Source organism: Scyliorhinus canicula, chromosome 2 (genome assembly GCF_902713615.1).
Source record: "Scyliorhinus canicula chromosome 2, sScyCan1.1, whole genome shotgun sequence".
NCBI lineage: Eukaryota > Metazoa > Chordata > Chondrichthyes > Carcharhiniformes > Scyliorhinidae > Scyliorhinus > Scyliorhinus canicula.
This window is the reverse complement of record NC_052147.1, coordinates 2,436,454-2,449,766: the sequence shown is the minus strand read 5'-3', so window position 1 is coordinate 2,449,766 and position 13,313 is coordinate 2,436,454. Positions and strand designations below refer to the sequence as shown.

At 55.7% G+C, this 13,313-nt stretch overlaps 1 protein-coding gene across 3 annotated transcripts in view; it reads left to right on the top strand.

Moving 5' to 3' along the window:
- Nucleotides 1-5,957: 5,957 nt before the first annotated feature.
- Nucleotides 5,958-13,313, top strand: part of ttll5 (tubulin tyrosine ligase-like family, member 5) — a 509,143-nt gene continuing 501,787 nt past the window's right edge. For all 3 annotated transcript variants that reach the window (XM_038821737.1, XM_038821754.1, XM_038821747.1), the window contains exon 1: nucleotides 5,958-6,094. The gene's annotated coding sequence lies outside the window, so the exon portion shown is untranslated. The remainder of the gene's footprint in view (nucleotides 6,095-13,313) is intronic.

Below are 13,313 nucleotides of genomic sequence, written 5' to 3'. Positions count from 1 at the left end.
GATGTGGAGGATGTGACCTCCTCCCCGGGTAAATCCGGATTACAGTAATCCGGGTGGGATGTGGAGGGTCTGACCACCTCCCCGGGTAAATCCGGATCACAGTAATCCGGGTGGGATGTGGAGGGTCAGACCCCGTCCTCGGGTAAATCTGGATAACAGTAATCCGGGAGGGATGTGGAGGGTCTGACCCCCGGGTCAATCCGGATTACAGTAATCCGGGTGGGATGTGGAGGGTCTGGCCCCCTCCATGGGTAAATCCGGATTACAGTAATCCGGGTGGGAGGTGGAGGGTCTGACCCCTGGGTAAATCCGGATTACAGTAATCCGGGTGAGATCCGGAGGGTCTGAACCCCTCCCAGGTAAATCCGGATTACAGTAATCCGGGTGGGATGTGGAGAGTCTGACTCCCTACTTGGGTAAATCCGGATTTCAGTAATCCAGGTGGGATGTGGAGGATCTGACCCCCTCCCCAGGTAAATCCGGATTACAGTAATCCGGGTGGGATGTGGAGGGCCAGACCCCCTCCCCGGGTAAATCCGGATTACAGTAATCCGGGTTGGATGTGGAGGGTCTGACCCACTCCCCGGGTAAATCCGTGTTACAGTAATTCAGGTGTGATGTGGAGGGTTTGACCCCTCCCCGGGTAAATCCGGATTTCAGTAATCCGGGTGGGATGTGGAGGGTCTGATCCCCTCACTGGGTAAATCCGGATTTCAGTAGTTCGGGTGGGATCTGGAGGGTCTGAACCCCTCCCCGGGTAAATCCGGATTTCAGTAATCCGGGTTGGATGTGGAGGGTCTGACCCCCGGGTCAATCCGGATTACAGTGATCTGGGTGGGATGTAGAGGGTCTGACCCCCCGGGTCAATCCGGATTACAGTGATCCGGGTGGGATGTGGAGAGTCTGACCCCCTCCATGGGTAAATCCGGATTTCAGTAATCCGGGTGGGATGTGGAGGGTCTGACCGCCTCTCTGGGCAAATCCGGATTACAGTAATCCGGGTGATATCTGGAGGGTCTGAACCCCTCCCCGGGTAAATCTGGATTGCAGTAATCCGGGTGGGATGTGGAGAGTCTGACCCCCGGGGAAATCCGGATTACAGTAATCCGGGTGAGATGTGGAGGGTTTGACCCCTGCATAAATCCGGATTACAGGTATCCGGGTGGGAAGTGGAGTGTCTGACCCCCTCCCTGGGTAAATCCGGATTTCAGTAATCCGGGTGGGATTTGGAGGGTCTGACCCCCTCACTGGGTAAATCCAGATTTCAGTAATTCGGGTGGGATCTGGAGGGTCTGAAACCCCTCCCCGGGTAAATCCGGATTTCAGTAATCCGGGTGGGATGTGGAGGGTCTGACCCCTCCCTGGGTAAATCCGGATTTTAGTAATCCAGGTGGGATGTGGAGGGTTTGACCCCCTCCCTGGGTAAATCCGGATTACAGTAATCCGGGTGGGATGTGGAGGGTCTGACACCCTCCATGGGTAAATCCGGATAAAAGTAATCCGGGTGGGATATGGAGAGTCTGACCCCCGGGTAAATGCGGATTACAGTAATCCGGGAGGGATGTGGAGTGTCTGACCCCCTCCCTGGGTAAATCCGGATTACAGTAATCCGGGTGGGATGTGGAGGGTCTGACCCACTCCCTGGGTAAATCCGGATTACAGTAATCCGGGTGGGATGTGGAGGGTCTGGCCCCCTCCCCGGGTAAATCCGGATTACAGTAATCCAGGTGGGATGTGGAGGATCTGACCTCCTCCCCGGGTAAATCCGGATTACAGTAATCCGGGTGGGATGTGGAAGGTCTGACCCCCTCCCCGGGTAAATCCGGATTACAGTAATCCGGGTTAGATGTGGAGGGTCTGAACCCCGGTCAATCCGGATTACAGTGATCCAGGTGGGATGTCGAGGGTCTGACCCCCTGGGTCAATCCGGATTACAGTGATCCGGGTGGGATGTGGAGAGTCTGACCCCCTCCATGGGTAAATCCGGATTACAGTAATCCGGGTGAGATCTGGAGGGTCTGAACCCCTCCCCGGGTAAATCCGGATTTCAGTAATCCGGGTGGGATGTGGAGAGTCTGACCCCTGGGGAAATCCGGATTACAGTAATCCGGGTGAGAAGTGGAGGGTTTGACCCCTGCATAAATCTGGATTACAGGTATCCGGGTGGGAAGTGGAGTGTCTGACCCCCTCCCTGGGTAAATCCGGATTACAGTAATCCGGGTGGGATGTGGAGCGTCGGACCCCTGGGTAAATCCGGATTACAGTAATCCGGGTGGGATGTGGAGGGTCTGACCCCTGGGTAAATCCGGATTACAGTAATCCGGGTGGGATGTGGAGGATGTGACCTCCTCCCCAGGTAAACCCGGATTACAGTAATCCGGGTGGGATGTGGAGGGTCTGACCACCTCCCCGGGTAAATCCGGATTACAGTAAACCGGGTGGGATGTGGAGGGTCTGACCCCCTCCCTGGTAAATCCGGATTTCAGTAATCCAGGTGGGATGTGGAGGGTTTGACCCACTCCCCGGGTAAATCCGGATTACAGTAATCCGGGTGGGATGTGGAGGGTTTGATACCCTCCCTGGGTAAATCCGGATAACAGTAATCCGGGTGGGGTGTGGAGTGCCTGACCCCCGGGTAAATCCGGATTACAGTAATCCGGGTGGGATGTGGAGGGTCTGGCCCCCTCCACGGGTAAATCCGGATTACAGTAATCCGGGTGGGGTGTGGAGGGTCTGACCCCTGGGTAAATCCGGATTCCAGTAATCCGGGTGAGATCCGGAGGGTCTGAACCCCTCCCCGGGTAAATCCGGATTACAGTAATCCGGGTGGGATGTGGAGAGTCTGACCCCCAGGAAATCCGGATTACAGTAATCTGGGTGAGATGTGGAGGGTTTGACCCCTGCATAAATCTGGATTACAGTAATCCGGGTGGGGTGTGAAGGGTCTGACCCCCTCCCAAGGTAAATCCGGATTACAGTAATCCGGGTGGGATGTGGAGGGTCTGACCCCCTACTTGGGTAAATCCGGATTTCAGTAATCCAGGTGGGATGTGGAGGGTTTGACCCCCTCCCCAGGTAAATCCGGATTACAGTAATCCGGTGGGATGTGGAGGGTCTGACACCCTCCATGGGTAAATCCGGATAACAGTAATCCAGGTGGGATATGGAGAGTCTGACCCCCGGATAAATGCGGATTACAGTAATCCGGGAGGGATGTGGAGGGTCTGACCCCCGGGTCAATCCGGATTACAGTAATCTGGGTGGGATGTGGAGGGTCTGGCCCCCTCCCCGGGTAAATCCGGATTTCAGTAATCCGGGTGGGATGTGGAGGGTCTGACCGCCTCCCTGGGCAAATCCGGGTTACAGTAATCCGGGTGAGATCTGGAGGGTCTGAACCCCTCCCCGGGTAAATCCGTATTACAGTAATCCGGGTGGGATGTGGAGAGTCTGACCCCCTCCCCTGCATAAATCCGGATTTCAGTAATCCGGGTGGGATGTGGAGAGTCTGTCCCCTGGGGAAATCCGGATTACATTAATCCGGGTGAGATGTGGAGTGTCTGACCCCCTCCCTGGGTAAATCCGGATTACAGTAATCCGGGTGGGATGTGGAGGGTCTGACCCCCTCCCCGGGTAAATCCGGATTTCAGTAATCCAGGCGGGATGTGGAGGGTCTGACCCCCTCCCCGGGTAAATCCGGATTACAGTAATCCGGGTGGGATGTGAAGGATCTGACCTCCTCCCCGGGTATATCCGGATTACAGTAATCCGGGCGGGATGTGGAGGGTTTGACCCCCTCCTGGGTAAATCTGGATTTCAGTAATCCGGGTGGTATGTGGAGGGTCTGACCCGCGCACCGGGTAAATCCGGATTACAGTAATTCGGGTGGGATTTGGAGGGTCTGACCCCCTCACTGGGTAAATCCGGATTACAGTAATCCGGGTGGGATGTGGAGGGTCTGACCCCCTCACTGGGTAAATCGGGATTTCAGTAATTCGGGTGGGATGCGGAGGGTCTGACCCATCCCCGGGTAAATCCGGATTTCAGTAATCCGAATGGGATGTGAAGGGTCTGACCCCTGGGTAAATCCGGATTACAGTAATCCGGGTGCACTGTGGCGGGTCTGACCCCCCCCCCCCCGGCAAATCTGGATTACAGTAATCCGGGTGGGTTGTGAAGGGTCTGACCCCCTCCCCGGGTAAATCTGGATTACGGTAATCCGGGTGGGATGTGAAGAGTCTGACCCCCGGGTAAATCCGGATTACAGTAATCCGGGTGGGATGTGGAGGGTCTGACCCCCGAGTAAATCAGGATTTCAGTAATCCGGGTGGGTTGTGGAGGGTCTGGCTACCCAAGTAAATCCGGATTACAGTAATCTTGGTGGGATGTGAAATGTCTGATCCCCTGAAATATCCGGATTACAGTAATCCGGGTGGGATGTGAGCATCTGACCATTCGTCGGTTAATCCGGATTACAGTAATCAGGGTGGGATGTGGAGGGTCTGAACGCCTCCCTGGTTAAAGCTTGATAACAGTAATCCAGGTGGGATGTGGGGGTCTGACCCCGGGTAAATCCGGATTACAGTAATCAGGGTGGGATGTGGAAGGTCTGACCCCCTCACCGGGTCAATCCGGATTACAGTAATCCGGGTGGGATGTGGAGTGTCTGACCCCCGGGTAAATCCGGATTACAGTAATCCGGGTGGGATGTGGAGTGTCTGACCCCCGGGTAAATCCGGATTACAGTAATCCGGGTGGGATGTGGAGTGTCTGACCCCCGGGTTAATCCAGATTACAGTAATCCGGGTGGGATGTGGAGTGTCTGACCCCGGGTAAATCCAGATTACAGTAATCCGGGTGGGATGTGGAGTGTCTGACCCCCGGGTTAATCCAGATTACAGTAATCCGGGTGGGATGTGGAGTGTCTGACCCCCGGGTAAATCCAGATTACAGTAATCCGGGTGGGATGTGGAGTGTCTGACCCCCGGGTCAATCCGGATTACAGTAATCCGGGTGGGATGTGGAGTGTCTGTCCCCCGGGTCAATCCGGATTACAGTAATCCGGGTGGGATGTGGAGGGTCTGACCCCCGAATCAATCCGGATTTCAGTGACGGGGCTGGTTAGGTTGGCGCTCTCCAGGGGCAGGCATAATGACTTTATCTCTTGCCGCTGGCTGAATTTGATGAGTTATCAATCACATCTTAATAATGAATATTTGCATCATTTGACTGGTGGCAGCCGTCCTGCTGAACATGAAAAAAATGAAAATGGCTTATTGTCACGAGTAGGCTTCAATGAAATTACTGTGAAAAGCCCCTAGTCTCCACATTCCGGCTCCTGTTCGGGGAGGCTGGTACGGGAACATGATTGTCCTTCCCTCTTCCTGTCAGCTGCTCCCGAGCTCATAGTCCCCTGGATTGAGGGGATTAGAGTTCATTATCTGAGGATCCTTTCAGGAACATTTCTGTTGATAATTTTGTTTGAAGGTCTGAGGAGAATTTTGAACATGGACCGTTGCTGCGCAAGCGCAGTGGAGCCCCCGGGGCGTGGCTGGGCTTCGCCCGGCGGGGCTGCGCTGGGTGGGCGGGGCTGCGCTGGGCGGGGCTGTGCTGGGCGGGGCTGTGCTGGGCGAGGCCGTGCTGCGCTGGGGCGGGACTGCGCCTGGTGGGCGGAGCTGCGCTACACAGGGCGGGGCTTCGCTGGTGGGCGGGGCTTGAGCTGCGCGGAGGCAGCGCTGGGTGGGCGGGGCAGCGCTGGGTGGGGCTGCGCTGGGCGAGGCTGCGCTGGGCGGGGCGGGGCGGGGCTGCGCTGGGCGGGGCCGGGTGGGGCTGGGGCTGCGCTGGGCGGGGCGGGGCGGGGCTGCGCTGGTCGGGGCGGGGCTGCGCTGGGTGGGTTGCGCCTGGTGGGCGGGGCTGCCCTGCGCGGGGCGGGGCTGCGCTGTGTGGGCGGCGCTGCGTTGCGCTGGGCGGGGCGGGCCGTTGGCAGGGGGACGGCGGCTGAGGCGGTTGCAGTTACTAAGGGCGACGCGGCGAAGCTGCGGTGGAGAAGAGGGTGCCGGTCCCGACGGGAATAGCACTGGAAAGGAGATTGGCACAGGTATGGCAGCGACACAGGAGTGCCCAGCCCCGGAGTCCCAGGCTGGGGTAGGCCCCCCGCCCAGTGCCGGAGTCCGAGGTTGGGGTAGGCCCAGGTAGCGGGCCCCTCGCCCCGCAGTGTGCCGGAGTCCCAGGCTGGGGTAGGCCCCTCGCACCGCAGTGTGCCGGAGTCCCAGGCTGGGGTAGGCCCCCCGTCCCGCTCAGTGCTGGTGTGCCGGAGTCCGAGGTTGGGGTAGGCCCAGGCAGCGGGCCCCTCGCCCCGCAGTGTGCCGGAGTCCCAGGCTGGGGTAGGCCCAGGCAGCGGGCCCCCCCCCCGCCCCACTCTGTGCTGCAGCTCATCCCCGGCACCCAGCACCACCACCTTCAGCCAACTCTGCCCCCGGACACTGCCGCCTGGCACCGCTGAGTATTCCTTACAGATTAGATACACATTTGTGTGAAATAAACATACACCTGTGTGTACGGATATATTATAAATGAGATATTTATGGGGCATCTGTCTATATCCGTATATAATGTAGTCAGTTAAATTCAAGAAAGTTTCCACCCATTCATTGGGTGGCACAGTTGTTAGCACCACAAGTATCCCCTTGCATCATTGACTTTGTCCATACATCTGTTTCTGGACCCGCCTCTTCATTCACCTGAGGAAGGAGCTGTGCTCCGAAAGCTAGTGATTCCAAACAAACCTGTTGGACTTTGACCTGGTGTTGTAAGACTTCTTACTGTCCAATGCCGGCATCTCCTCAGGGACCTGGGTTAACATTGCTGCCTCACAGTGCCAGGAACCCGGGTTAGCACTGCTGCCTCACAGTGCCAGGGACCTGGGTTAACACTGCTGCCTCACAGCGCCAGGGACCCGGGTTAGCACTGCTGTCTCACAGCGCCAGGGACCCGGGTTAGCACTGTTGCCTCACAGTGCCAGGGACCCTGGTTAGAACTGTTGCCTCACAGTGCCAGGGACCCTGGTTAGCACTGCTGTCTCACAGTGCCAGGGACCTGGGTTAACACTGTTGCCTCACAGTGCCAGAGACCCGGATTAACACTGCTGTGTCAAAGCACCAGGGACCCAGGGTTCGCACTGGTGCCTCACAGAACCAGGGACCCGGGTTAACACTGCTGTCTCTCAGTGCCAGTGATCCGGGTTAACACTGCTATCTCACAGTGCCAGGGACCTGGGTTAACACTGTTGCCTCACAGCGCCAGAGACCCGGATTAACACTGCTGTGTCACAGCACCAGGGACCCAGGGTTAACACAGCTGTCTCACAGTGCCAGGGACCCGGGTTAACACTGCTGTCTCACAGTGCCAGGGACCCGGGTTAACACTGCTGTCTCACAGTGCCAGGGACCCGGGTTAACACTGCTGTCTCACAGTGCCAGGGACCTGGGTTAACACTGCTGTCTCACAGCCTCAAGGACCCTGGTTACCACTGCTGTCTCAGTGCCAGGGACCCGGGTTCAATTCCAGCCTCCGGTGGCTGTGGAGTGTGCATGTTTCCCATGTCTGCTTGGGTTTCCTCTGAGTACTCTGGTGTCCTCTCCTCCCACAGTCTGAAGATGAGCAGGTTACGGGGATAGGCTAGTAGAGTGGGCCTCGACAGGGTGCTGTTTCAGAGGGTCAGTGCAGACTTAAAAAAACAAACAATTTTATTGATGTATTTTTGGGTTTTGTAAACAGTTACAGTGTACAGTAATGTGCAAATATCAACCCAAACCAGAAACATAGTGGAAAAGACCCCTCCTCTCTCATAAACAGGACCCGCCTATTTATCCCCTCTAATCTACCCCCCCCCCGCCCACACCCAGCTGACGTTTAATTCCCCGCGAAGAAACCCTAATACAGATCCTCTGAAGGCGAACTTAATTTTTTCCAGCCCTAGACTTTCCCCTCTCCTACCTTTCCCCTAGAGACTCCTCTGTCCTGGATCCCATTGGGAAGTGTGGGAAGGATGGGACTTGTTGACGCATGAAGTCACGCACTTGCAAGTACCGAAAGTCATTCCCTCTTACTAGTCTGAATTTCTCCTCCAAGGCCCTCATGCTCGAGACCCCCCCCCCCCCAAAAAACATACCACCCATCCTTCCCACCCCCGTCTGCCGCCACGCTCAGAATCCACCGTCCATACTCCCAGGGGCGAATCGGTGGTTGTCGCATATTGGACCCCAGACCGATGCTCCCACCTCCCCTACATGCCTCCTCCACTGGCCCCAGATCAGCAGGGTTGCCACCACTACCGGGCTGGTAGAGTACCTGGCCGGTGGGAGCGGTAGGGGGACCGTGACCAGGGATGTCAAACTGGTGCCCTGCACGAAGCCGCCTCCACTCGCCCCCAAATAGACCCCGTACCCACCATCCAACTCCTTACCATGGCTATGTTGGCCGCCCAGTAGTAGTTACTGAGGTTCGCCCGCGGGGACTTCCCCGCCCAGACAAAGCCCGCAATAATCTTGATGACCCTTTTAAAGAAGGACCGCGGGATGAAAATCGGGAGGCACTGAAAAATAAACGGGAATCTTGGGAGGATTGTCATCTTTACCGTCTGCACTCTCCCCGCAAGTGATAGCGGGAGTGCATCCCATCTCCTCAACTCGCTCTTCATTTGCTCCACCGCTCTAGTCAAATTTAGCTTATGCAGCCTGCCCCAGTCTCGTGCCACCTGTATCCCTAAGTATCGGAAACTTTCTCCGACCATCCAAAATGGCAGCCCCTTCAACCTGTTCTCCTGGCCCCTCGCCTGCACGACAAACATCTCACTCTTAGCCATGTTCAGTTTGTACCCTGAAAACCTGCTAAATTCTCTCAATATTCCCAGTATACTGTCCATCCCAGCCAGCGGGTCCGATACCTACAGGAGCAGGTCGCTCGCGTACAGCGATACCCTGTGCTCCACCCCTACCCTGATCATTCCCTTCCACCCCCTCGCAGCTCTCGGGGCAATCGCCAGTGGCTCTATGGCCAGTGCAAACAGCAACGGGGAGAGTGGACATCCCTGTCTAAAGTACTCTGATGTTGTCCTATTTGTCCTCACACTAGCTTTTGGGGCCTGGTACAATAGCTTAACCCAGTCAACAAAGCCCTCCCCGAACCCAAACCGTCCAAGTACCTCCCACAAATAGTCCCACTCCACCTGGTCAAAGGCCTTCTCGGCATCCATTGCCACCACTGCCTCTACCTCTCTGCCCTCATGATCACATTGAGTAGTCTTCTCAAGTTGGCTACCAGCTGTCTGCCTTTAACAAACCCTGTTCGTCTCCCCGATCACCTCCGGGACACAGTCCTCAATTCTGAGCACCAAGACCTTAGCCAGGGGCTTGGCGTCGACGTTGATCAGGGAGATTGGTCTGTATGACCCACAGGCTTCCGCGTCTTTATCCCGTTTTAATATCAGCGAAATGTTAGCTTGTGACATCGTTGGGGGTAGAGTCCCTCTGACCCGTGCCTCGTTAAATACCCGAGTCAGCACTGGCCCCACTATCTCCGAGAACTTTTTGTAGAACTGCACTGGGTATCAATCCGGCCCTGTGGATTTACCCGACTGCATGGCCTTCAAGCCCCCAGTACTTCCTCAGCTCTGATCGGGGCCCTCTGTCCATCTACCAGCCCCCTACCCACTTTTGGGAAGGTCAGTCCGTCTAAGAAACGCTTCATCTCCTCCGGCTCCCCAAGGGGTTCCGAGGTATAGAGCTTAGTGTAAAACTCCCGAAACACACCTTGTTCGGTCCTGACGGGTCATCCACTCTGTTCCCCATACTGTCCACTACCCTGCCTATTTCTCTGGCCGCCTCCTTCCTCCTGAGTTGCTGCGCAAGCATTCTACTAGCTTTCTCCCCCATGCTCATAGACCACACCCTTTGCCTTCCTGAGTTCCACTGCTTTGCTCGTGGACAACACTCCCAGCTCGGCCTGCAGTCTCCGTCTATCTCAAACTAGGTCCTCCCTCGGGGCCTCTGCGTATTCCCTATCTGTCTGGTGGATCTCCCTGACCAGTCTGTCCATTTCCACACTGTCCGTTCTATCTCCGTGGGCCCGAATTAACATCAGCTCCCCCCCCCCCTTACCACCCGCCTTCAGCGCCTCCCACAGGGTCGCTGCTGAGACTTCCTCTGTGTCATTAACCTGCAGGTAGTCCTGCATGCACTTCCGCAGTCTCTCGCACACCCCCTCCTCCGCTAGCAATCCTACTTCCAATCTCCATTGCAGGCGCTGGTAGCTCCCTTTGCAGACCTGCAGATCAACCCAGTGTGGGGCATGATCCGAGATGGTGATCGCCGAGTACTCCGTATTTTTTACCCCATCTATACCACCACCCTGCTCATGATGAAAAAATCGATTCTAGAGTATACTTTATGAACATGCGAGTAGAACGAATATTCTCTCCCTGCCGGCCGTCTGGCTCTCCATGGGTCTCTCCCCCCCCCCCCCCCCCCCCCCCCCCAATCTACTCCATGAACCCCCTCAGTTCCCTTGCTGGGAGCCTACCCGTTCTGGAGCATGACCTGTCTAGTCCGGGGTCGAGGACCATGTTGAGGTCCCCACCCATGATCAGCTTGCGTGAATATAAGTCTGGGATTTTCCCCAGCACCCTTTTAATGAAGTCAGCGTCGTCACAATTTGGAGCATATACATTCACCAGGACTACCCTCACCCCCTCAATGTACCACGGACCATAAGAAATCTACCCCCTCCGTCTGCAATTTGCCCTCCACCTCAAATTGAACCCGTTTATTAATCATGATTGCCACCCCCCTGGACTAAGAGTCCAAGCCCGAGTGGAAGACCTGGCTAATCCAGCCCTTCCTTAGTCTGGTCTGGTCAGTCACTCTCAGAGCGGGGCGGGGGGCCTACCCCAGCCTGGGATCCGGCCCTGCAGCATGATTACGTCCACCTTTATAGCCCGCAAATGCGCGAACACACGTGCCCTCTTGACTGGCCCGTTTAGATCCCTTGCCGATCAACCATCCCCCTTCTTGTTCCCGCTCCCAGCCCATGTGCCGCGCCCCTCCCAGTTCGCCTCCTGGTAGTTCCCACCCCCGACCTCTGCTCTGTTACCTACTTTAGATCCCTCCCATGTCAGTAGAATAACCCCCCCCCCCCCCCCCCCAGCAACAACACCCCTCTGCAACCCCTGCCATATACTGGTTGTATGCACCCCCCCCCCCCCCCCACCTGATTCTCTTGACTAGTTTCCCGCTGGCCCGGTGACTCATCCCTCCGACGCCGACTTGTCTTGCTCCCATTGTTCCCCCGAGCTCATCTCCCCCCCCCCCCCCCCCCCCCCCCCCCCCCCATCCCCCTGATGTGTCCTGCTCGAGCAGTCTCTCTCTCTGCAGTACAGGAGATCAAACAACAAACAAGGGCAATCCAACAAAGACCCGAGACCGCTCCAGCTGTAATGCTGTTCCATTTGTGTAAACAGATGAGTGATACCGATTACTCCTTTCTGCGCATTAGTAATAAAAACACACAGCAACACAGTACCCGCATCACCCCCTACATCCAATACCTTTAACCCCCATTGATTCCCGGCCAAATTTCTGTCCCGTTGGAAGCTCCAAAAAGAAAAAAACACGAAGAGAGAGCAAAAAGAAAAACCGGGGCACCCGTCCCCCTCGCCTATTGTACCCATAGGCAGCGAAAACGGAAAACAGAAACTACAACGTACCTGTGAAGCAGCAAAAAATAGAAATTCAGTGCAAGAAAACTAGAAGTCCCATAAAGAATAGTACTCAGACTCTGACTTTGGTCCGTGGACCCTCAGTTCGGCACCAGTCCCTGATCCTTTGCGAACTCCATCGCCTCATCGGGGTCCGTTAAGTAGTAATGCTGGCTCTGGAGCGTGACCCACAGCCGCGCTGGGAAAAGCAGACCGAACTTCACGTGCTTTTTGAACAAAATCTCTTTAATTCTTTTAAAGGCTGCTCGCTGCCTGGCCACCTCCTGACTCAGGTCTTGATAGATGTGTAGGACATTATTGTTCCATGTACAGCTCTTTGTACTCTTTGCCCACTGAAGGACCCGGTCCTTGTCTGAGAACCTGTGGAACCTGACCAATGCTGGTCGGGGCTGCCCCACCTGCACTCTGTGTGCCCCATCCAGCTCCAGCGGTCGCGGAAAGGAGTTAGCCCCACCAGCTGCTACAACAGGTCTGCCACAAACGACGTGGCGCCGCACCTTCGGCTCCTCTGGGAGGCCAATAATTCTCAAATTTTGTCTGCGGGCTCTGTTTTCCAGGTCTTCAAGCCTGTCAAGCAGCCTTCTCTGTCGCTCCTTCAACCCATCTATCTCTATTGCAGCGATCATTTGTGTGTCCGCTTGTTCCTCCACCGCTTGCTCCAGCTTCTTGACCTTTTTGTCCTGGGCCTCTAGCCTTTGGTTCACTCGCTCCACTGCTTTCTGCAGCGATTCTAAGTTATCCTGCTTCATGTCTTCAAAACTCCCTTTTATGACCTGCAGCATATTGTCCAGCGCTGCTTGGATCGTCTGGTCCGCGGTCCGTACGTCAGCCATCTTTGGTCCCGGGTCAGCTCCCACGCCACTTTGTCTCTGCCCCTTCCTTTCCTGCTTTCGCAGCTTTCTGCTCTTCTTTGTTTCCATACAGCTCCGCACGCTTCAGTCAACAGCTTTGTCTTTTCTAGCGCTCAAAAGTTCCGAAAAGTCGGGAAACCAGGTCCAAAAAGCCAGCTGGAGTGAGAGCCACTGAATGTGCGACTCACTCCCTCATAGCCGCCACCGGACGTTCCGGGGGTGGGGGTGGGGGGACGGGTGGGGTCAGTGCAGACTCGATGGACCGAATGGCTGCCTCCTGCAATTTTCGCGATTCTATGATTGTGTTCTGTGAATGTCTTATTACCAGGCTTGGTTTTTTTCTGTTAAAAATATTACAAATACGGTAAAGGTCAACACGCCATTTAACTTTCTGATTACTTGCTGCACCTGCATGCTAACTTGTGTTCATTTTACAAGCGCACCCAAGTCTCTTTGATCATTTACCCATACGAATTTCACACCTTTTAAAAACAAAAAATCCACTTTTCCGTTCTCATGAGTGAAGTGAATAATGTCACACCTCCCGACATTACAGCTTGCTGTCCATTCACTTAACATGCCCTAGTCTCTTTGCAGCCTCTCTCTGTCCTCGTCACAGCTTAGCTTTCCGCCTAGCTTGGTATCCTCAGCAAACTTCATTACTCTTTGTTTCTGCATGTAAGTCATGAATA